Genomic DNA, 26,480 nt, shown 5'->3' on the forward strand with positions numbered 1-26,480 from the left:
TTTCTGTTACCATTGGCCAGTGATGGGGTGTGCTTGGTTATCACTTAGAACCATTCATCAGAGCATCAGATAGATGCTCTAGCCTAGGCCAGTGTGGTATGTAGCATGGCTACCTAGAATTGGCTGACTCAGGACCTATAAAACTTTTTTTTTTTAGATTTTATTTATTTATTTGAGAGAGAGAGAGAGAGATAGTGAGCAAAAAGGGTAAACAGGGAAACTCCCTGTTGAGCAGGGAGCCTGATGTGGGACTGGATCCCAGGACCCTGAGATCATGACCTGAGCCAAAGGCAGATGCTTATCTGACTGAGCCACCCAGGCGCCCCCCTGTAAAGTATTTCAACAGACGCTTGTTTGCACATTGATTTCACACAGGTAGGTTGTAAGTCATGCTAGATTAAATTCTGTAAGGGAAATAGTGTGAGTTTTTTTGGCTTATTATATCCCCAGTGCCTGCTGTGGTGCTGAGATGTCAGTATATGATCAGTGAACAAATGACTTAACTCTCAGATTTTTTTCTGATGTATTCTCTGTCATGCACAGTTGACATCTGATCCAGTTCTCCACCTGTCCTGGCCCTGACTTCACTTTGATTAGGACTCTTGTAGCCTTATGTGTGTGTGCACTTATGATGCTATGCTGTTGTTTTCCCATTTATGAGTTTTCTTTCACCACCAGACTGAATGTTCCATGACAGCGGTCTTGCTGCCTTATATATTCTTGCATCATCAAAGTCTACAGTAGTTTACACAATGTCTGGTAGACATTTTGCAAGCTAGTCTTTTAACATTTTTAAGACATGTGCAAGTAACTCTTTCTTTTACACATTTTCTTTCCACTTCAGGTAGACGAGTCTAAGTTTAAAGTTAAGCTTTGATTAAAAAACAAAGGAAAAAGGCCAAATTTTTAAAGCTCCTAAATCTGATGTAGAGGTTAATGACTTTGTTCATTCAGTCAGTCAGTATTTATTGAGTACTGAGTGGCTGCTGGGTAGCAGGCACTATTCTAGGTGCTGAGGAAACAGCAATGAATAACACATTCTCAAATCCCTGTCTGTATGGATTTATTCCAATGAGTGAATAGACAGTGTAAAACATCTAGTCTACTAATAGTGATAAAGGGCTAAGGAGATGAAATAAAGCTGGGAAAATGGATACAGGTAACTGGGAGAGTGGGTTGACATTTTTGGTAGGGTGGCCATTGTCAGCACCATCAAGAAGGTAACTTTGGGTAAAAACCTGAGAAAAGAGAGACTGTTAACTGTGCACAACTGGAATAGTATCTCAGAGAGAAGCAGCAGCTGGTAAATCCACTGGTCAATTCTTAGTTCTCATGGGACTCATCCTCCTCAGGATGTCTTCATAGAGCAGGTCCCAGGTCGCTCTCCCAGGTTTTCTCTGGTCCAATGGATGGCTCCTTTGCTGGTTTCTCGATCTCATCGTTTTGAAACACTGGAGTACTTGATAGCTCAATTATCACAATTCTTTTCTTCCCTTTCCACTTCCTATACTTGCTCGCACAGTCCTGTGGCTAAATACACATAAATGACTGAAATCTGTGTTTCCATCTCTGACATCTTTGATCATATTCTATCCAGACCTGCATACATAATTAACATCTCATCTATACTCATCCTGAATTTATTATGTCCAAATTAAAACTTTTCATTTTCAGCCCCATTCTCAATACCTTCTTCACCTCATTCTTTGTTATTTCAGTAAATGTCATAATTATTCACGTTAAAACTTGGAGTCTTCCATAATGCCCTTTTTCTCTCACATCTAACAATGTCCATTGGCAAGTCCTGTTAGATCTAACTGCAAAATATTTACCTCAAATGAGTACTTCTTTCTGCCTTGAGAGCTTCCTCCCTTACTCTAAGACATCTCCATCTTTTTCTAAATATACAAAAATTAAGAACAATATAATAATGCATCATGGATCGCATATTATAATTATAATGTATTATATATAAAATATATTTTAATGTAATGATAATCTTGGAATATAAGAATGTTATATTTTAGTACAAATAATATGGTATATATGAGATTTATATAATATAAACAGCAAATATAATTTGTCATTACATATTAACATACCCTGTAATATGATATAGTGAGACATATATGTATATCATAACATAAATACAAAAATTATCTCTTCAATTTATTTTCTCTATGCTTTCGCTCTAATTCTCTGCTTCTGCCTCTTTATACTTTATTCCCCATGCAGCATCTAGAGTCACTCTTTAAGAATGAAAATATGATCATGTCATTCTTCGGCTCAAAAACGTTTGGTGACTTTCCATCCTACAAGAAGCAAATCCAGCCTCCTTGCGATGCACAGCAGGCCCTACATGATCTAGTCCTTAGCTGCTTTGCGACTCTGTAGCCTTCACTCTCACTCTCCACTCCCATGCTCAGTGGGTTCTGGCCTTTTCCGTAGATGCTCTCTTTGCCTGTACCACTCACTTGGATATCCTTAGTGCTCCTTTGCTTCATTCATGTTTGCCCAAATATGACATCAGCGCAGAGGCTATCCCTGACTTCTCTGTCTAAAATGGAATCCTTTACCTGTCTATATCCTCTTGTTTTATTTTATTTTTCTTAGTAGCTTTCATCAGTGTACAGCGATATAGTGTATATTTATTTGATTTGGGGGGTTTATTTTCTATTGTACAACTAGGGCTGTGTCTTTTTTACTTTTATTTTTCACTGCTATATAGCGTGGTACTTACAGTGGTGCTTGACACAGAGCAGATGCTTGATAAATATTTGTAGAATGAATGAATCAAAATCTCTCTTCTGAGTTTCCATAATCTTCGATTTACAGCCTTATCATAGCACTTAAAAAAGTGTGTTTTAATTGGAAGTAATATCTTACACTCATTAGACTGTGAGCCCTTGGAAGGAAAAGACCATTAACATTCATCTCTGATTTACTGATGTTCAGAAAAGGACTGGGCACGTAGTGGTACTTCATGAAAGTGCTTTGAATGTATTAATGATTACTTAGTCTCGTTGTTCCCTAAAGAAGCAATTCAGGGCATCTCTGGTGTTTTCCCAAAGCAGGAGGCTAGTAACATTGTTGTGATTAACTATCTTGTATTAGGTAAAATGCACTCCATTTCTGGTTTAGAAAATAGTTGAGTGATAATCTAAAACAATATGTGATTTTAGACTATAATTTTTAATAATGAAAAGCATGCAATTTTTCACATGACAGAAAATCCATAATTTAAGACAGTAAAACAACAAACAGAGAGTTTAGAATCTTAGCTTTGGTACAGTTTGACACCGGTCATTGTCTAGTCCCATGTCTTAGTTTACTCATGCTGAAGCTGAGGGCCAGAGCTTGGGAGTTGACAAAACTAAATCTAGAGTTGGGACACCTGGGCAGTCCAGTTCTTCCAATTTTTCCCTCCCCGTGCCAGTCTTCCATACCCAACTCAGCTTCCTTGGTCTGGGTGATCATGTCTCCAGTGGTAACCCCAGAAGCTGTACATAGCCTACCTCTTCATTCTCTTGTGTTTTCTTATATTAGATTTTCTTTCCTATATATTTAGAAGCATCAGTGATTCAATTCAGTGGGTTCCATTTTTATCACAGGAATGTGAACAACACAGTCACAGTAGATCTGATTTTTACACAAATTTCAAGGTACAGCTTGATTCTAGCTATCACCAACACTATTGAAAACCATCCTTAACTTGAATCATCTCTGTTGTGATTATTTCTGCTATGACCAAGTGTCATATCACCCTTTAAAAAGGTCACCCTTTAAAAAAAAGGTTTGGGGGGCGTCTGGGTGGCTCAGTGGGTTAAAGCCTCTGCCTTCGGCTCAGGTCATGATCCCAGGGTCCTGGGATCGAGCCCCGCATCAGGCTCTCTGCTTGGCTGGGAGCCTGCTTCCTTCTCTCTCTCTGCCTGCCTCTCTGCCTACTTGTAATCTCTATCTGTCCAATAAATAAATCTTAAAAAAAAAAAAAAAAAGGTTTGGTTAGAGTTGTGCATTAGTGTATAATTTATGTATTAATGGGAATGATTATAATGTAAGCATTTGAGCAGAGAGCATTGCATTATATCTGGAATATTTAGGGACAATAAAGATACCTTGACTCTCTTGAGCTTTTTTAGAACACCTGCTATTTAGAAGTACAGAATAAACCATTACTTACAACTCTTTTCTAAAAGGATGGCAGCTGTGTTTCCTACCTGGAGATGAATATTCCTTTTTTTTAAAAAAATAGGTCTTAACAAATTTTTTATAGTATTCCCAGAAATACAATCAATTTACTGATTGTAAATCTATACCATTCATGGTTTTCTTTTTTTTAATTTTAAGAATATACTTAGATTACATGTAGAGTTAATGTGGCCCTTTTTTTTGGTAACAAAACAAAAACAACAAAACCAAAAGTTTGTGGATAAGACATTTTGATAGAAATAGTTTAAAATTAATAGATATTTAGAAAATTTAACACTAGAATCACCGCTAAGGCAATTGCAGTGTTTCTATTTGACTTTGACAAGCAGAGGCAGCACTTTAAGAAAGTGTTTATTGATTGATTGTAAAGGGTGAATACTGGATTTATTGGTCTATAACCTTAGAAAATGGATTTTGGTATTTTAAAGTCTTCTTGATGATCTTTCCTTGCCCAGCTCATAAAGTGCTCCTCCTTTGTCTTCCTGTAACACCTGGAGCAAATCATCCTATTTTCTTCACTGAATTCAAATGGTGTGTTTACACTCTGGTATTTCCTGAATGCACTGAAGTTCCCGGAAGGCAGATATGATTCTCTATTGCTGTTAATGGTGCATTCTACCAAACAGGCTCTAACTTGCTCTCTATCCATCAATTTCCAAATCCTGTTGGTTCAGCCTTTAAATTCCCCTTTCCTTAGTCTTTACTGACACTGAGAAGTATGATCAACAAACCAACAGGGTTACTCTGCCTCAGGCTACTCTTAGGTGGGGAGCTGGAAGTGGAACACGCTGTAGAGATAAAGACCTTTCTCTCTACCCCATGCCTTGTGTACGTGAGGTGTCCCACACTGCCTTGGGATTTGTATCTCTGCTGTGCCTTTTACTATCCCTGCCACTTATTAGCTGTGTGACCTTGGACAAGTTTTTTTTAACTTCTCTCTGCTTCTGTTTCCTCATCTCTAAAATGGGGCTAAAAATAGGACCTACCTCATGTGGCTGCTATGAGAATGAAATTAAGTGAGTTAATATATGTAAAGCCCTTAAAACAGTGCCTGGCACAGAGTGAACATTTCAAGGGTTAGCTGCTGTAGTTATTATTATTCATCACTAGCCAGTAATACTTCCCCTTTAGGTAGTCATGGGAGAGAGTAATAACAGAATCTCTGTGGGAATAAAGTGGTAAGAACACCTCCCCAAAGCCCTTATTGAGAGCTACTTCTCTAGGCTAGAGAGCCAATGCTGCCCTAAGCAGTGGGCAAGCCAGCTTTAGATTCAAAGGGTGGAAGCAATTTGGTTATAATTTACTGTTGTACAGATCAAGGAATACAAACTGACAACTGACACTGGTTTGATTTGTTAGCCCATACAATTCTTTAAAAGTAGATGCAACTATATAGATTTTAGTCTTCTCTGAAATTCATGCATGAGATAACACTGAAATTATGTAACTGCTTTCTTCAAGTAAGTAAATCTCCAAGTTTTAAGTATGGAACTGGAAAGAAATCTCAGAAGTGCTTTTAGAAGATGTGAATTTTGTCTGAAAAATATCCTTTAAGGGAAGATACCATGATTTTGTTTAAAATAGCCTCTCGCTGGCTTCCTCTAATGCATTCACTCCTACCTTCCATCCTAAATATCTACAAAACAGAGGGAAACACACAAAGTCACATCAGGAACAAAAACAAGGGCTAACTATTTTTGCTAGATTCCTAGGGACTTTCCATTGCAAGATCATGGAAACTAGACCAAGAATAGCAACGGACAGTCTGCATGGCAAGAAAGAAAGAGTAAAAATCTTGCTCTTGTGAAAGTAGATACAAAGACCTTTTGTTTCTTGTTACCTCATACCCTTGGCAGAAATAAAGATCTACCAACTCACAAACTGGTTTATAATCCTTTTACTGTGTATATACTACATTTTTAGGCAGACAAATGCTGTTATACGCCTGTTACCAGTACATTGTTTCTATATCACACAGAGGCTGACTTTGTGTAGAGACTGGATCAGTGAGGAAAATAGCACTACTAATATGGGTGGTAAATATAAATTTTAATATTCACTGAGCTCCAGCTACAGCCAGACGGCTGTTCAAAGGACATTTCCCTGTAGGTCTTAGTTTGTTTACGCCTCATAATAACCTATGAGGCAGGTAATATTACTTTTCTATTTACTATTATGTAGCTGAGAGAACAAAGACACAGAGCACTGTGGAGGACAAACTTGAGAAGCATAGCCAAAACAGAGGGAAAGGACAATGAAATGATGATAGTGCAGCTGATAGGTATGGAAACCGGGGAACATAACTCCAACCAAACATGGAATGGAAATCATTCAAAGAAGCAAGTAAGAAGAATTGAAGTGAAAACAATAACCTTCCTGAGGTAATGAAAGGTCTGAGCATGTACAGCTCCTTGCTAAGGAAGAGAGGCAGCTGAGCAAAGTTGCTAAGAGGTAGTCTTTCTAGATTCAGGTTCTTTCTCTACCTTTGGGCAAATTACTTAATTCTTCTAAGCCTCTGTATCTTCATTTGTAAAATGGGGGTAACCATGATAGTATGTTCTTCATGTTTTTTAAATAAGGATTAAGTGAGCCTTACATGCGAAGTAGTACATAAAACCGTGACACATAGTAAGTTCCTAATAAGTGATAGCTATTTTTGTCATTATTATTATTATTGTTATTATTAAATGGGTAAAAAGAAAGGGGAGGAGAATTCATGGTCAAGTAATTGGGGAGGTTCTAATTAACTGGGGTTGTTTATGGTATGTTTCTTCACAGCCTTTAATATGCTTACCTAAATTATAAAACTTCAAGTAGGGAATTCTCAGATTTATTTAGCCATAAAACCTCCTTGCTTTTTATTGTTTCTTGTTGAATACAAATAATGTCTTGTGGGACTCTGGTGTTCTACAGTCCGCAGTCTAGGGAATGTTCTTTATTTCACACATACTGTATAGGCGAATAGGAAAACAGACATGACAATGTCTTTGATGACCTGCACTGCAAACAACTAACCATCAAAGAAAGTGCTTTTAGCTTTACAAAACCTCACGAATACACTTCTTTCTCCATTGTACAAAACCCCGTATCTAGGCACTCAAACCTTCTGATCGCTCAATCTTGTCAGTGTCATCAGCTTTAACATTGAAAGGTTTTCGACATTTTCATAGAATATTGTAAAAAAATGAGTTAACATTGGCATAGCTCCAGCCTTCTGGGAGATTTATTTTACCATATTATTATTCTTTCAAAATATTTGTAGTTCATTGCCCATTGTGTCATAAGAACACTGTTCACTTGTGTGTTGGCATTACATCTCTCTAGTGTTCCTTATTTGGTATCAGAGTAATACTGAATTAACATTAAAAAAACACATTATTCAGAAGTTTTGTTTTATTTTTTCCTTTCAGCACTGATGGTAGATTATATTAATCAATGTTTTGTTTTATTTGATGTTTCTGTGTCGGATGGCATATCCTACATGGCTTTCCACAACTGGGAATGGGCTTATTCAGAGAGAAGTTAATGAGCTTCTGTAGGAATTATTCCCACTATATCCCATTACTACTAAGCTGGGTTGGGGAAATATAATTAGAAATAAAATCTCTTGGGATCCCAGTGATTCCTTCCCATGTAGAAAAGAATGAAACGGTTTTGGTATTGTATAAAGATTATTCAGACTGAAATGCACATCACATGCAATCTGCTGAGGAGATAGCAGTGAAAGAAATCTCACCATTTAATACAGCTAGGTAGGCAAATACAATTCATTACAGTTATGCTAATTTATCTTTATTGAAAGAAAAAAGAAAATTTCTTATATCTTTTTTCTTAATTCAAGTGTAATTGACATCTAACATTATGTAAGTTTCAGGTGTACAAACATAAAGATTTATATTTGTATACATTGTGAAGTGATCACCACAATAAGTCCAGTTACCATCTGGCACCATGAGAGTTACATTTTTTTTTTCTTGTGATGAGAACTTTCAAGATCTGTTCTCTTAGCAACTTTCAAATATGCTGTACAATATTGACTATAGTCAATATGCTGTACACTACATCCTCTTAACAGTTCTTGTACAACTGGAAGTTTGCTTCTCAGCTTGTATCTTTATGACAAGCAGGGAATAGCATCATGAAGTCAAACACAGAGGTTTAAATTCCCACAGAGTCCGGTTGGGGAGTGGGGGGGTGGGGGGAAGGAATGCCGTCCACCCTCCTAGAGGTTCACACTTCAAAGAAATTGCTCTGAGTCTCTGAGAAATGCATTCCTGGGATGCAGAACTAGTGTGAGTTTTATTAATCTTTTAAAAGACTTATATACATCTCAAAATAACAGAGAAAGCATTTGATCAAGTTTTCTAAGGTAAATGCTAAAGAGGAGTACTCTTTCCTTTTGGCACTAGGGAAAAATCAAGTGTTTTTTTTAGAACTGCATTTACCCTTGCAATTTCTCATTTTTGCTACTCCTTTATAAGTTGCGCTGTATTTTTAAAATTATCTCCATTTCTGTTTCTCCTTTTTCTGAGCAGTATGCAGTTGTATAAAGATCTAGCAAATCCATAGTAAAATAAAAAACTAAGCAATTACCAGAACTACAATAAGATGAATTTTAAAAATTAATATAATGTTCACCTTGAGGAAATATCTTTTTTTTTGATGAAGTATCTTTAAATATATCACACTAATGGTATGATTCATTAGAATTTTTGATTCTTGATTAGCAGCGTGTAACATTTTCATTGTACATTACATTCACAAACTCTAGTGGAGGCTTTGGCTTGTGCTTTCATTATTTTGTAGTTTCTTATGAAAACTTATTCAATCCAGGTTTGTAATATAATAATATGAAATTTTAATTGAGTTTTTCTTACAAGCAAGGCCTAATGAATTTCTCCTGAGGTCTCTTCAGTTGTATAAGTAATATTGCATTTACATGGTAATCTAGGCCCTTCAGTAATTATTCCATCTTCCCAAATAATTTTTCCTATGTGCAAAACATGAAGATACCTATGGCTGTTATCTAGTATCAGCGTCTTTTTATAAGGCACCCACTGAAGGTCACAGATTGGACTTCTAGTGTTTAATGTGTAATGAGTTGTGTTGAGAATAATCCCACACTGGGCCATTTTTTTTGCATAGGTCTAATCAATAGTTATATTGTCCATTAAATCTCCATGAATAATGGCTTTCCACCTTTGATTGCTTTCCATCCTGGGCCTGGAGAGAACTTGCACAATGGGCAGCTTGGATATGATGAAATGACTGTGAGCCCTTCCTCAATGAGCCTACTTTCCAATAGGATTGCCTTTCCCTTTTCCTTTCCTTTCCAAACACCAACTCAAGAAACTTCATTCCTTTTCAGTCAAAGTGTAATGTGAGGACAATGTTTTCAGAGGAAGACTCAGACAGACTTTGGAAAACAGCATCAGGGTACTGCACAGCATGTTTGTGGTTGACCACAAATAAGAGAACCCAACGTTTACAAATTTGAGCAGCAAGGTGATTTTTTTTTTTTTTTTTTTTTTTTTATTTAAAAACCAAACTCTATATTGATTTCTCTTGATTAAGACTCTGGATTTATAAGACCTTGTAAGAGAAAATGGAAAGTGCATAGAATTTACAGTTACTGTGTTGTTTTACATCATATAAATGTTGACTCTGTAGCATTTTTTTAAATGAAAAGTAAATCAGACTGGAATTACAGCTCTGAAAAAATATTCATGCTATTTTAAACACATTTTTCTATATATGCAGATGATAATTTTTATAAAGTTGCTTTTTTTTTTTTTTTCCCTTTTTATTTATTTTTTCAGCGTAACAGTATTCATTCTTTTTGCACAACACCCAGTGCTCCATGCAAAACGTGCCCTCCCCATCACCCACCACCTGTTCCCCCAACCTCCCACCCCTGACCCTTCAAAACCCTCAGGTTGTTTTTCAGAGTCCATAGTCTCTTATGGTTCGCCTCCCCTCCCCAATGTCCATAGCCCGCTCCCCCTCCCCCAATCCCACCTCCCCCCAGCAACCCCCAGTTTGTTTTGTGAGATTAAGAGTCATTTATGGTTTGTCTCCCTCCCAATCCCATCTTGTTTCATTTATTCTTCTCCTATCATATGATCTCCCTGATATGGAGGAGCAAGGTGATTTTTTGGAAAGGCATGCAATGGCTCAGAAAGCAGCAGGAACACTGGAGTTAAGGGGGAATGGGGAAGATGGCTAACAAAAAAGAAGTAGGCAGCTGGGAGCACAGTCTGATTTCCATCTGAGGAGAGTTTGTCTGGAGTGGTGGGGCTGGCAACTTTTTGCTTGCTTGATTTTGCTAATGTTGCCCCTTCACACATTATACTTTTAGAAGTCAAAATTTCAGCCACAAGTATCTGATCATCTGGAGCCATCCTCCAGTAATGTCAGCTTCATTATAGCAAGAGAATAAAGGGAGACAAAGAGTGATCCCTCCTTCCCTTCAAGTGGGAGATGTCACTCTTCTTCCAGATTTCTGTCACATGGTGCTCACTTTATGGACGTACTGTTCTAAGTGCTTTGTGTATATTAATTCATTTATTCTTAAGCAACTCTATGTGGTAGATATTATTTTCTCCATTTGTACAGTAGAGAAATTGGACACAGGAAGTTTATTTAATTCAATTTTTAAATTTAAATTTTAGTTTTTATTTATTTTATTTTATTAAAGATTTTATTTATTTATTTGACAGACAGAGATCACAAGTAGGCAGAGAGGCAGGCAGAGAGAGAGAGAGAGGAGGAAGCAGGCTCCCCGCAGAGCAGAGAGCCTGATGTGGGGCTCGATCCCAGGACCCTGGGATCATGACCTGAGCCGAAGACAGAGGCTTTAACCCACTGAGCCACCCAGGTGCCCCTAAATTTTAGTTTTTAGGTGTAGTTTGCCCCAATCACACAGTAAATGATAGAGAGTGATCTGAAGCTAGGCATTCAAGTTGCAGAATGAGTGCCCTTCTCACTCTTGCTCAGCTTTAACAAAGACGAGTGTTCCGAGGTTTTACTATAAAGAAAAGGAAATAAAGACAGAAAAATGAAAATAATAAATCAAATCAACAGCAAATCAACAATCAAATGTTTGGTTTGTATGGTAATAAAATATGTAATTTTCATTTTCTCTATATTTTATATATTGTATATTCATGCGTTTTTAAACATGTAATTTTGATATAATGTTAGATTTATAGGAGACTTGCAAAGACAGTACAGTTTCCATATGTAGTTTTTACTCAGCTTCCCTATGGTTAATACTTCACATAGCCATAGAAGAATGAACAAAGCAAAGAAATTAACAGTGATCCATCACTATCAACAAACTACAGAATTTAACCAATTTCCCGTTTTTCCACTAATGTCCTTTCTCTGTTCCAAGGTCTTGTCCAGGATCCTCCATTGCATCTACTTGCCATATATGTCTCCTTACCTTCAATCTGTGCCAATTCCTTGTGACTTGATACTTTGAATGAATAATGGTCAAGTATTCTGTACAACATTCTTCAATTTGGGCTCGTCTGATGCTTTCTTATGATTTGATTAAGTTTATGAATTTAGAGGGGGAATGTCCTTTCTGGTGCATTTCATCGGGGAGTTATATCAATATGTTATATTATTAGGATTTTAACATCGATTACTTGGTTATGGTGGCTCTGTTTTATTTTTTAATTGTAATTTTTCTTTACTTTTAAAAACATGGCCAACTTAACATTTCTAATATTTAGATTTTTAAAATTTTTTATTGCAGATCTTCTTATATTGCAAAACCTCTAACTCATATGGATTCCTAGACCACATATAACTAACTCACTCTTCCTCTTCAGTAACTACATTTTTGTGATTTAGAACATAAGCTTCCTTAAGCCACACATAACTGCATGCTCCATCTGATGTGTGATAAGCTAAGTGAGAGATGAGCAGTCCACTCTGTCCATGGTTTGGAGTAAACTCTGTAGCCAAAGGCAATCCTTATTCTGATACCGAATGTAGTGCCACACTCGGGAGTTAGTGAATTATAGTCAGTTCTACTTAATGAGTATCAAGGCCATTTCTTTTGCTGTTCCTGAAAGCTACATTTGTTAGTAAGGCCTTGAGGCCAATTTGCCTATTAGCTTAGGTTTTATGATACTATGTACAGTTCATTTAAAACAATTCTCCATACATAAAATTGTACATCTGTCTTTTGAAATGTGTAAAATGTGTTAAAATAGTGATGTAGACAAATTATTGTTAAAGAAAACCATTTTGCAGTTTTCCCTTTGTAAGCCCATGATCTTTTGTAATTTGTACACCTTGCTTATAACTGAAGTACATATTTGAAAACCATTATGATTTTATACTTTTGTATTTCATATATATATATACACACAAGGAACTTTGTATCTATTTAATATAATTTATTATTATTATTTAAACTCTTTCTTCCTTCTACTAGAGAGCCAATCTGTAAATTGTTTTAATTTTTTGCAACTTTAGAAATACTATTACGTGTTTTTTGTGTGTGTTTGTTTCCTCTTCAAAATAAATGCTAACATCTGCTCTAGGCCTCCCAACAGACAGTGAAAAAACATTTTTTTTTAAAAATAGAATGCTTCACGAATTTGCATGTCATCCTTGCTTAAGGGCCATGCTAATCTTCTCTGTTGTTCTAATTTTAGCATATGTGCTGCCAAAGCGAGCACGAGAGTGAAAATTTTTAATGTTTGGTAAGCCATTTGTTAAAATGAAATTTTAACAATCATCCATTAAATGGATGATAATGACAATGTGGCTAAGAATAGAGAAGGAATAAAAAGTACATACTCAAGACAAGTCAGTGTTCAGTGTGCTACAGTTCTAGCAATGCTCTTACATTTATCAACTTGGAACATGGTGATCCTGGTTATTTAGGACCTCATTCTGTGTATTTTGCTTTTGCAAAAAGAATTTAGCATTTAAAAAGTTACCTTCTGCTTACACATATAGTCACATAATCATTAGTTTTTCTCTCAGTGCTTAGGCACTTTAAAGAGCATCTTAGTAATCTGAGTATTAAATTTAAGTGTGTTATATGATTACCGTAAAACAATTTTGTTAGTTTTTTACTGCCAAGAGCTAGTATGGAATCCTAGAACTCTGGTTTTTGACCTTAACATTATTCTGTGAGAAATCATAATTAAAAAAAAAAAAAAAAACCCTCAGTTTGCTTTCCAGGATATGCCACAAATGATAGATCTACAAATCAGTTTTTCCCTTTTTATGTTACTTTTTGTATGTTTTCAGGTGAGTGTGGAGAAATAGCAGAAACCATTTGGCAGAAGGGAGCAAGATACAAAATTAAAAATTAAATATTTCCATAGATCTTTTTAGGTTTCTGGACAGATTAAAGAGTACTTACAGAGAGCACGCACTAGTGGTGAGCTGGAGCTGGCATGTACCAGCTGGTAGGAACCAGTTGTTAAATTCTAAAGAGTTTGGTTACCCAGTTATTAAACATGGCCATTATTAAAAATCAAAATGTATAAGCTCACAATGAAATACTATGAAAGAAAAAGGTAGGGGCACCTGGGTGGCTCAGTGGGTTAAAGCCTCTGCCTTTCTGCCTTCGGCTCAGGTCATGCCTGGGATCCAGCCTTGCATCAGGCTCTCTGCTCAGTGGGGAGCCTGCTTTCTCCTCTCTCTCTTCCTGACTCTCTGCCTGCTTGTGATCTGTCTGTCAAATAAATAAATAAATAAATAAATCTTTAAATTTTTTTTTTTAAAGATTTTATTTATTTGACAGACAGAGATCACAAGCAGGCGGATAGAGGAAGGGAAGCAGGCTCCCTGCTGAGCAGAGAGCCCAATGCGGGGCTCAATCCCAGGACCCTAGGATCATGACCTGAGCAGAAGGCAGAGGCTTTAACCCACTGAGCCACACAGGTGCCCCAATAAAAAAATCTTAAAAAAATAAATAAAAAGGTAATAAAAACTGAAGACTCATAATTTCCTAGTTTTTAAGTTATGCTTTAGCATTATTAATTATTTAATTTATGTTCTTGAAGTTATTTATATCTGTATCTGCCAAGGCCCACCCTCTCCCAATTCTGTGCATAGAGACTTCATGATGGTAGCTTGATAACTTATGATTAACATTATGAGTACATATTCTCTTGAAGAAAATAAAATTAAATCTGGTGGGAGACCATGTGATTTAAAACCACCATACTCCAATCATTACTGACTTTCTGTCAGTCAAACACACTACTTTCCTATTTACCTCAGGGTATTTCAGTTTGCTGCTGTATTCCCTCTGCTTGGGATCCTATCCCCTCCACTGTACACTCGGATATCTTTTTCCCCATCAGAGCTTAAGTCATTCTTTCAGAAAACCCTTGTCTGATCCTGCCTATTCCCTCACCTGGCACATTTGACATTCCTTCACATGGTCTTTCTTTTCCTTAGAGCACTTACTACTCATTGAAAGTATATGGTTTATTTGTTTATGTTTACTGTCTTTCTCCCTTACTATAACATAAACTCCCCAAGAGAAGACTCTTCTATTGTATTTTTGTTTCTGGGTTTTCAATGCCTAAAAGAGGGCCAGACACACAGTAGATAGTATATTTTTGTTTAAAAAATGATTTAATATTTGAATAGACAATATCAATGAAAGTCATCTAATTTAAAATTGAGGTTGAGAGATAAAGTAATATTTGAATATGAGATAAAATGAAATTAAGCTACTACCACTTGACAAAAAAAAGAGGCTCCAAGATATGAGATAACTATTACAAAGAGAACACTTTTTTGGAGGGGGGTGTCATTTATATACATAAAAAGATACTGAACTTTTGCTAAATTTCATGAAGGATGGAATTTGGGAGTAGATTATGTCAAAATTCCAGTTAGAGATGGGATTTGTACATTACATTAATTATTCTGTACTCATCTGTAGAAATAATCCTTCTCAAGCACGTAATTTGCATGAATGAGGGAAATTATTTTAAGGAACAGCAGCATATTCAGATTTTTTTTTTGTGGCAGTCCTCCAGCTACAGAAGCTAGCTGTCAAGAACTACTTTCTTTCCCAGAAGGCTTTTGTAAGGTGGAAGCTGAGGCTGCAGTTCTATTTCAAGCCAAACTTTGTACAATATGAGCAAATAAAATGCAAAAGAACATTTTCAGTGACTTTGACGCGGGTAGATATTTCTAATATTTAAGAGCCTAGTCAAGTTTATTGCTGCTTTTTAAAAGTGTGATCAGGATGGATAGATTATCTGCAATCTATCCATGTAGATTATATGTGGTTCTTAAATTGAGGAATAAAGGATAACAAAGATATTGCTTAAAAGGAGTAATGTGGAGACTGGCATATATTTGGGGGGAAAGGACACTTGTTATATCATTCATTTATTCCACAGATAGTTTTTAGGTATTAATTATGTGTTAGGCATTGTTTTATGTGCTGGGAATACATGAGAGAAATACTTTCTATTTTAAACAGTTTAATAGGGGAATAAAAACGAGTTAACAGGTTATTGCAACATACTGTGATAAATGGTAGGATGAGAATGTTCAGGTCTTTTTAAGAGCACATGAAAGAGACAACTAGCCCAGATTTATGATGTTTGAGAAGTTAATCATATGATCATGATTCACCTTGTGGGTTAAGAAGTCTCTGACTGGTATGCAAAGAATGAATTGAAGACAATGAATTGAAACAAAAATTTTAAAACTGGCTCTTCAGGGGGAAAAAAACCCTAGGTTTGTGCCATTTGTCCATTTCTGTGGTGTAAATATTTCCACTATGCTGACTTTAAAGCTACCAAGCTAGTAGACATGGTAGATTTGAAGTTACAAGGGAAAGAGAATAAATGCCAGAGGAAGACTTCTGGAAAATGAGATAAAGGTAGGTTCAAGATGAAAGGAGATTGACTTGGTCCTTAACTAACCAAAGGAAAGAATAAGGGTGTGGATCCAGCTGTATTTTTTGTGGCTTATGGTTAGTGTTAGAGTTACGATTTACAGAAATAATTTGAAAATTTTCTATCTACCCTTTTGATACGGACTGCTAAATTGTCCTCTGCTTTTAATTTTCTTTTATTCTTATTAGTAATAGGACCTCCCTTGCAATGGCCTTCCTTGCAGGTAATGTGGTTATGTGACTATGTTTGGGCTAATGGGATATGAATGGGATGATACATATTTCTTTCAGGAAAAGTACAGTAAGTGGCTTACTGTGGATTACCTTTTCTCCTTTCACCTGACTCGGAAATGACTAAAATGGCATCCAGTCTTGGATACAGAGGTGAAAACGACATGTTTTCATCATGTGAGGGCAGGAGTCAACCTATCTATTTGGGATTCTGGCTATCCTCCTGAGCAAAGCTTAGATTGCTTGCCTATCTGCCTTTGTATGCTATGTCAGAAGAAAATAAACATTTATCATATTTAAGTACTGGGTTTTAGAGTCTCTTTGTTACAGTAAGTTTAGATTGTACCCTGACTAGTAGAGAGATTCTGTATTCTCTGTGCACGAGGAGATGAAATTATTTTCTAAGAATTTCGAGTTGGTTGGAAAGAGCATACAGTTTGAAAAGAGTAAAGTTAGTTTAATAGTTAGGGGTTGGGGGATAGGATAAGAGAGATAGGTACTAGAAAAGTATAGAAACATTGGTTGGTAATCTTGAGGACTAGAAGACCACTGATCATGGAAAAAGGAAATGATATAAACATGAATTATCTAAATAAAATCAACAAAATGGTGAAAGCCCTAAGAAACAATTTTAATGTGGGCCATACAGTTTGTATCAGAAATGTTTGCATTTCTCAGACTTACACTTAAAAACCATTTAATGAGCTATTTAAAGCCAGAAGTATATTTTCAGTGTTACATACTTAATTTTTTATTTTATATTTTGAGAGAGTCAATGTGAGTAAACAAGCAGGAGTGGGAGGGGCAGAAGTGAGGGAGAGAGGGAATTTAAGCAGGCTCCATGCCTAGCACAGAGCCCAGCGTGAGATTCAGCCTCACAACCCTGGGATCCTGACCTGAGCCTAAATCCAGACTCAGATACTTAACCAACTGAGCCAGCCAGGTGCCCCTCAATGTCACATACTTACTGAAAATCTACACATATATAGCTTATAGGCTTGCTTGACTTTGAAGCCAAATATACTAGCTATATTTAATCACCAGATAAAATAGGAATAAAGTGTTAGGATCACTGAAATTAAGTAAGTAAAAAAATGTTTTACCCTTATCGTGGGAAGTTTCCTGAAGGAGATGGGTTTTTAATTAAAACTAAAAGTTCATATATCTTTACACTTTGAAAACTAGAGCCCATACTATTGATTTTACCCTTCTACTATCATACATCTTTTCAAGAGGTAGTAAAATCATACTTGATTTAGGATCTTTTAGGCCTAGACGGATGTATCTCTATAGTAGTCTTTCATAAAATGGTGAAACTTTTTGTGGTATTTAATGTTGTTTGGGTCTTTAAACACTGGATAAGATGTGATTTTAAGTGTGATGTTCCCAATATGGATCATGTAGAATTAAATATTTGGAATCACACATAGAAATAGACTATATAATTTCCTTGTCACAGATTTCACTTTTATTTTGCCTGAAATATGATGTATATTATTTTAAGTTGTGACCTTCTTTATATTCTATCAGTGGAACATCTAGTAATCCTATCTTTTGCACAAAATTAGGTAGCATCTTATTCCCTAAGTAGTTATGGAGTAAGGGTTTTTATATTTCTGCTTATTTATCAGGCAGTGTAATTAGAAGTGATTCTTTCAGAATCCACCATGATCAGAATAAATCATATTTATCCTGTGGAAAAAACTGGTGCATGTTCACCCAGTGACCACACAAAATTATTATCATAGGTTTAATTTTCTTTGTTTTAATCAAGATCTTTGTTTTCATGAAGTGGGCTCAGTTTATAATGTCAGTGAAGGCAGTTTTGAAGATAAGTAAGGTATGTTTGTCCATGTAAAGCCTTAAAGAAGCTTGGTGTTCACTGGAAAAATATTTTAATTTGGGAGACAAAGCCCTAAGCCAAATTCCTTATTATCTGCAATTTAATTCAGAAAATTACTTAACCTCAGTCTTTCTGTCAAGTTTGATTGAGAGAGAACTGCTAGTTGGAGGTACACTGGAATGCTGGGTACCTTAAACTATCTTGAGACTTCCTGAAGGGAGGTAATATGTATGTAACAGGGATAAAAAATTATTAATGTATGAGGAGACACGCTTTTCTCTATTTTCCTTCCTAACCAATTTACAATGCATATTGGCTTAATCTTTAGAGGCTAAACAGTAAAAGCACAAATGGGTACATGCATGAAGACACTGTTTTGAGAGTAAAAGAGAATAGCAAGGGAATAGAAAGGGAAAGTCTCATCTCTTGATGTTGAAGACTGTTGGAAGAAAATTTGGGGAAGAGAGTTGAAAGTGGGAGTGGGGAAAACTGGAAATCAATAGGAATGAGGAAAAATATGATTTTAAAGAAAAGGGGTATAAATTAGACTCCTTTAATATTTTATTATTTAATGTTTTTCATATTAATATTAAATAAAATATCCTTAATTTTTCAAGAGTTGTACCTAGGAGTTAGAATTACCTTTTTTTAAGAAATAAAAATGATTTCTTTAAAATGCAAATACTTTGAGAATAACATAATAGTTAAATGGGAATTCTAGTAGGTTGGCACCTAGTACCCTAAAGAAATTTTCAATTGAAAATTCTTTTTTTATGTTCAGTTAGCCAACATATAGTACATCATTAGTTTTTAAGAATTACTTTTAAATTACCTTTGGTTGCTGCATTTTATTTCTTTGAATATGGCACTTTGCACCAGTATTTGAGTTTTATGTAAAAACCACAAAAATGATGAATTAGCTCTGTATTTTGAAATACTTTAGATTTGTACTTTATAAAAATCAAATATGAAGACAAAAACTTTCAAACAATATTAATATCTGATTGCTAAAAGAGTCAGACTTGGTGACTCTTGGTAAGAAATCAAATTCTCTGGACATCGCAAACACAACTACAAAATTGTATTGTTTTCTCCTGAAATATTTTATCAACCTTGTGACCATGAACCAGTTAATATCTATGCTATAAAAGTACAAATGAAACATATTTACTATTTTCCCTCGGCTGATTTTTTTGACAGGACTTTAGAAAAGCATGAAATGTGAACTGTTGATTTGAGAATTTTTTGGATTTTGGTGATAGGTGCAGCTTATGTCTTGGCTTTATTTACGGCTCAGAACAATTGTCTTTCTCTTGCTAGGGCCCTGGGCAGGATAAAATTCTGCATCGCATGGCTTTTATTTTCCTTTTATTACAGTGGAGCTTGTGGTTTCCCTAAAGCAAGGATGTTGTCGTGTACCCTATGTTGAATAGAAATTGTAGACTTAAAAACATTTCAACAGAATAATGAAGATTCCATAATTAGATATGTTAAAGTGTTAGTTTTCACTTGACGGTTTTATTTTGTAGAATTTTTTAAAAGCCTTGCAAAATAACACTGTGGTATATTTATTTAAAAGAGGGCTGCCATAGGTCCACTATCCAGGAGGGCAACTGCATAATTTGTGGATGGCTGCTAGGTAAAAGAGCAAAATCATTCATGCATTTCACAAGAGAAACAGGTGATGCAATATACTCAATATGCATGTTTGGTCCCAGGATGTGTGAGACCTGCTAAGCTTGAGCCATATGGCAAATATCTTCAGGAAAGGTGGACTTGAGACAGAAGCAAATGGCAGAAGTGGTTTGCCCTCCTCAGACCTATGAACAATTTTAACCCACTTCTGTTTGGACTATTCTTGTATAGACATGAGCTACATTGGAAACAATATCAACAATAATAAAAACAAAGTGGCAAAGTAAAAGAAATCATTTTTAAGTGCTGGTTAGGTATTGTGTTTTTATGTTTCTTACCCAAAATCTTTAACTTAAAATTTAATAATTAATATAAATATGTGGAAAAAATAAACTTTAAGCTCTGTTTCATACTATACAGAAATTAACTTAGGCAGGTCATGACACCAGAATCCTGGGATTGAGTATCACGCCAGGCTCCCTGCTCAGTGGGATGTCTGCTTCTCCCTGTCCCTGTGTCCCTCCCTCTGTTCCTTCTCTCTCTGTCTCCTTTGCTCACTCTCTCTCTCAAATAAATAAATAAAATCTTTAAAAAAATATGATAAAAATAAGAGGTAAATTCCTCTTGTTCAAAAACAGTGCTAGGAAGAAGAAAAGGTAAACCATATATTGGAATTAAATATTTGAATATAGAATCTAACAAAGAATTTGTTCTTAGAAACATACAGCATACAATATAGTGATTCAGCTTCTCTATATGTTGTTATGCTAGGCTTACCAAAAGTGTCATCTACAACCCATTTTTGTGTATGGTGTTAGAGAATGGTACAGTTTCATTCTGTTGCATGTATCTGTCCAGTTTTCCCAACACCATTTGGTTTTTTTGCTGCTGTTTTTTTTTTTTTTTTAAGGATTTTATTTATTTGACAGACAGAGATCACAAGTAGGCAGAGGCAGGCAGAGAGAGAGGGGGGGAAGCAGGCTCCCTATGGAGCAGGGAGCCCAATGTGGGGCTTGATCCCAGGACCTTGGGATCATGACCTGAGCCAAAGGCAGAGGTTTTAACCCACTGAGCCACACAGGCGTCCCCCAACACCATTTGTTGAAGAGACTTTCTTTCCCCCATTGTATATTCTTGCCTCCTTTGTCAAGGATTAATTGACCATATATGTGTGGGTTTAGTTCTGGGCTCTATTCTGTTCTGTTGATCTATGTGTCTACTTTAGTGCCAATGCCATACCGTTTTGATTACCACAGCTTTGTGCTACATTTTAAAGTCTAGAGTTGTGATACTTTTGGGTTTGTTTTTTCTCAAGATTGCTTTGGCTATTTGGGGTCTTTGTGTCCATACAACTTTTAGCATTATTTCTTATACTTCTGTGAAAAATGTTGTTGGTATTTCAGTAGGGATTGCATCAAATCTGTAGATTGCTCTGGTTTCCAGAATACACACATATATATTTTTCCTTCTTCTTTTTGCTTGTGTTTTTTCTTTTCAAATTTTTTATTTAAAATCTAGTTAGTTAACATATGGTGCAATATTTGTTTTAGTAGTAGAGTTCAGTGATTCATCACTTACATATAATATCCAGTGCTCATCCTAACAAGTGTCCTCCTAATACCTATTACCCATCTAGCCCATCCCCCTACACCTTCCTCCATCAACACTCAGTTTATTCTCTGTCTTTGAGTCTCATTGTCTGTTTCCTTCTCTCTTTTTTCTTGTTTTTCTCCCTTCCCTTATGTTCATCTGTTTTGTTTCTTAAATTCCACATATGAGTGAAATCATAGTATTTGTCTTTATCTGACTTATTTCACTTAGCATAATATACTCTAGCTCCATCCATGACATTGAAATGGCAAGATTTCATTCTTTCTGATGGCTGAGTAATATTCTGTGTGTGTGTATGTGTGTGTGTGTGTGTGTGTGTGTATATATATATATATATATATATATATATATATGCGCCACATATTCATTATCCATCCCAGAATATACTTTTAAAAAGTTCCTATGAATCAATCATAAAGTGACAAACGAGCCAGTTGAAGAAATTGGGCAAAATATTTGAACAGACACTTCACAAAAGAAGACATAGGAAAGGCCAAAAAGCACTTGGAAGGTATCAATCTTATTTTTTTTTTGTTTATTTGTTTATTTACAGCATAACAGTGTTCATTGTTTTGGGGTATCAATCTTATTAGTCATCAGAGAAATGCAAATTAAAACCACCAGGAAATATCATATTTTACTAACTAGGATGTCCACTATACCAAATGGTGATATGTGGAGCAACTAGACCTTTCACCTATTGCCAAAGAGGACAAAATTGTACAACTACTTCAGAAAGCAGTTTGGCAGTTTCTTTTTCTTTCTTCCTCTTCTTCTTCTTCTTTTTAAGATTGATTTATTTATTTGAGAGAGAGAGTGTGTACATGAGTGGGTGGAGGAGAAGGAGAGGGAGGGAATCCCAAGCAGTCTCCCTGCTGAGCGCAGAGCCCCACAGGATCTCATGATCCTGAGATCATGACCTGGGCCAAAACCAAGAGTGGGATGCTTAACTGACTGAACCACCCAGGCACTCCAGTTTGGTAGTTTCTTAAAAGGTTAACATGTGCCTACCTATGACCCTGTAATTCCACTCCTAGATCTTTATTTACCCAAGAGAAAAGAAAGCACATTTCTACAAAAAGACTTGTACTTGAATGTTCATAGCAATTTTATTCATAATTGCCCTAACCTGGAAACACCTCCTAAATTTCAACAACAGGTGAATAAATAAATCAACTGTGGTATACTCATTCAGAGAAATAATACCCATTAATAGAAGGGGATCAATTATTGATGCATGTTGCAGCATACGTGATCTTAAAAACATTGCTCTGAGAAAAATCAAGCAGGCACACACGACTGTATGCTGCATAATTGCATTTTATAAAGTGCAAGAACAGGCAAAATTAATCTATGGCAATAGAGTTCAGAACTGGTTGCTTATGGGAGCTGAGGATGGTCTAGAAGTGACACAGGAGAATTTCTGGCATGATAAACATGTTTAGTTAGTGGTGGCAGGGTGTATATATGCATCAGAAATCCTCAAATTACACATTTAGGATTTGTTCATTTCACTCTCCGTTGATTTTATCTCAATTAAAATTTTAATTCTTAATTATTATAGTGTCTCCTAAATGGTACAGGAGGTGGTTCAAAGGACTTTAATATAAATGGCATCTTTACCTTAATGACAAAGGTAAACAAAATGCATTTGATTTATCTTCTACTCTTTTATCAGTAGGAGTCAAAGATTATTTGGGACTTCCCAGGACCTGGCTTTCTCCTCTAAATTTCATGTGTTTTACAACTGTCAGGATTCTAGAAATTTTAAATTAGTTTTCATATTCTTCTGCACACAAAATTCTAGTTATACCACACTATGCAATGTTTTGCCTTCCTACATTTTTGATAGTAATTACAGATTTTACAATGGCAATCTGCACATTTCACAATTAGTATTCACTGATTTTTGTTCATCTCTCACTTTTCTTCAGACACTTTTCTGTTTCAGGCAAAGAGTAAGTAAAAATTACCTCCTAAGATTATACAAAAATGTTGAGTGTCTGGAATCAAATTAATCTCTTCATTTCAGGTGTCAGAATGCTGAGAAAATTTTGAACAGTAAGACCCCAAATTTCTAGTTGGAATTAGAAATATTAGAATTTTGCATTCAATTTCCATGCCTAAATGGATGCCATAGTAAATTGATTCATGTAATACTTTTAAAATATTTTCTAATTTTTTCTTTAAAATTAAGGTTTTTTAAGTTAATATCTACATTTTTTCTTATTGGAAATTGTAAACTCTCTCTTATAAATTGATGTTATATTTTCAAAATACTTTTTATAGGCTTTGAATTAAAATATGCAATTATTCAGAAAATAGTCTCAGGATAACATGTTTTACTATAAAAAATGACTTCAAGATTTTTAGAACTTAGGCCAACTCACTATAGAAATGTGTTTTAATCAGAATTTTCTTATTAATATTTTTACTACTGTTATACAGGAAACTTGAATATTATATGACCTTAAGAACTGATGACAAATATTGAATTTTGTGTATCAAGGTGAGGCTTAGTTACTCTTTTATAATTTTTATTTTGTTAGGTAGGAATTTATTATTAATTTGACTGTGGCTGGGTTTGGCTGACTGTGGGAGCAAGGCATACAGTATTTGAAATGAAAGTGCTCTCCAAATGGGAGTAGAGAAAGGGAGGGAAAAAAAAGAATATTGAATTAATAAATGAAGTGGGCTGCATTGAGGTGAAAAGTAGATACAGAGATGTGGGGCCTTGAGTACTAAGACAAAATGTATAAACTCAATATGTTCACAGGCACTCAAGCACTTTCTGAATTAAATTATTAAAACCTAGGAATTTAGAGGAAGAACTTGAGTGTAGCAAGGTAGTCATGGTGATAAAAATGGAAGGTTTTAGAAAATGCAATTTGAATAAACTGTAAGAAAATTTAAAGCAGTGAGGCTAGCAAAGAGAAATTTGAATTTGTTAAAATGACAAGAACCAACTACATTAAGGTGTTCAGGCATGCCTCATAATGACAGGGCAGTGTACTCAGGATATAGCCTAATAGCTCACTCTCATAGACTGGTGGGTTCTTATGATAAATGTATTTTTTGTTTAGGAAGCCTGGAGAGGAACACAGAGAATACGGCATTGCATTGCAATAATTTGTTTACTTTTTATCTCATAGTATAAGAATGACTTTTACCTTTGTATAGCCTTCATATGTTTTTAAAAAACATTTTATTTATTTTAGAAAGAGAGTGCATGTGAGGGGGGTGAGGACTAGAGCGAGAGGGTAGATTCTGCACTGAGTGCTCAGCCCGATGCAGGGCTTGACCCCACAACCCTGGAGATCAGGACCTGAGCCAAAACCAGGAGACAGATACTTAATCAACTGAGCCAGCCAGTCTCCCCTAGCTTTTATATTTTGAACAGAGAAAGGTACATTCTAGTTATTTAACAAATGTTGGGAGACATTATGAAGTAATCAAATCATTAGTGTATATATTATACCATGTACCATGCGCTATTCTAGACACTGGGCACATAATGGAGAACAGCATAGAAATAATCATGTCCCTCAAAGATTTTACTTTCTACTGGAGGTGACAGACAATTATATGTAGTTCATTCATTCATTCATTTATTTATTCACATACTGGTAATTCCTGTAAAGCATTTAAAAATGGGATAGTATGTAGTAAAGGGGAGGGATGGAAAAGTAGCTAGGTGAGAATGGTCAGAGAAGGCCATTGGGGGGATATAAGGATTTGATTAAGACCTGAATTGTGAGATGGAGATGCAACCATATGAAGACCTGGGGAAAGAGTATTTCAAGGAGGAAGGAACTTCAAAAGCAAAAAGCAATAGTGATGAGGTTTGCTTGTTCAAGAGAAAGAAAAAAGGATAGCCAAACCAGACTAGAGTAAGCAGTAGAGGATGGAGAGACATGAGGCCTGAGAAGTAGCCAGAGACCATTAATGTAGAGCCTGTGGGCCTTGGTAAGGATTTTAGTTTTCATTCTAGTTGTAATGGGAGCTAGGGAGATGGGGGAGTGGTGCACTCTGATTTATGTTTTAGAAAGATCACTTTGGCTGCTGTGTGATGTCAAGACTGCAGGTGGAGAGCAACTAGGAGGCTATTACAATGGTTCACGTGAAAGATTCTGAAGGTTTGGAATAGAGCTGCGGCAGTAAAGATGGAGTGAAAGTGGCCTGACTTGGGATCTATTTTGTAGTGGAGTGGGCATGACTTCTGAAGAATTATATGTGGAGTATGAAGGGAAGATGAAGGACTGAGGAGGACACATAGGTTTTCCACTTGGACAATTGGGGGTAGTGCAGCTATTTAGAGAGATGGCAAAAATTTGGTGAGGGGAATAAAGTCTGTGTGTGTGTGTCTGTGTGTGTGTGTGTGTGTGTGTAGTTTTATTTTGTCCATGTTGTTTCAATGAATGAATTTTGATAAAATTTTCCTGAGCACATCCTGTGTTCCAGCCACTGTAACCATTGTAAGCAATTTGCTTTTTACTCTGGGTAAATCCAATGGTGGATTTTGAATGGAGGGATTCTTTCTTTCTTCTTTCTTTCTTTCTTTCTTTCTTTCTTTCTTTCTTTCTTTCTGGCAGGGGGAGGAGCACAAGCAGGAGCAGGAAGGGCAAAGGGAAAGGAACAGAGAGAATCATAAGCAGGCACCATTCCTAACATAGTCTGACATGGGATTTGATTTCATGATCCTGAGATCATGATCTGAGTCTAAATCAAGAGTCAGATGCTTAACTGACTGAGCCACCCAGGTGCCCTGAGGAATTCATCGTTTTAAACAACATTTCTTCAGTTGTTGTTTGTATGTAGTCCTCACTGAGGCAAGAACTGAGGGAAAGATACTAGCTGGGAGGCTATTTTCATCATTTAGCCTTGAAGTGTTGGTGTTTTAGATCAGAATGGTAGTAGTGAAGATGATAGTAGGTGATTGAATTCTGAACATATAATGAAACCAAAGCAGATAGAACTTGCTGACAGATTGGATTTGGGGTGTTAAAATAAAAGAGGAGAATCAATGATGGCTGCAAAATTTTGGAAGGA

General features: G+C 35.9%; 1 protein-coding gene and 1 non-coding gene across 10 annotated transcripts in view; one reads left to right on the forward strand and one right to left on the reverse strand.

The window, feature by feature from the left end:
• Positions 1–26,480, forward strand: part of MAPK10 (mitogen-activated protein kinase 10) — a 321,579-nt gene that overhangs the window by 54,347 nt on the left and 240,752 nt on the right. The gene's annotated exons all lie outside the window — the stretch shown is intronic.
• Positions 12,804–12,908, reverse strand: LOC123937766. Its single transcript, XR_006817562.1, has one exon. It is a non-coding gene; the product is annotated as a U6 spliceosomal RNA (small nuclear RNA).

This window comes from Meles meles, chromosome 2, assembly GCF_922984935.1.
Source record: "Meles meles chromosome 2, mMelMel3.1 paternal haplotype, whole genome shotgun sequence".
Lineage (NCBI taxonomy): Eukaryota > Metazoa > Chordata > Mammalia > Carnivora > Mustelidae > Meles > Meles meles.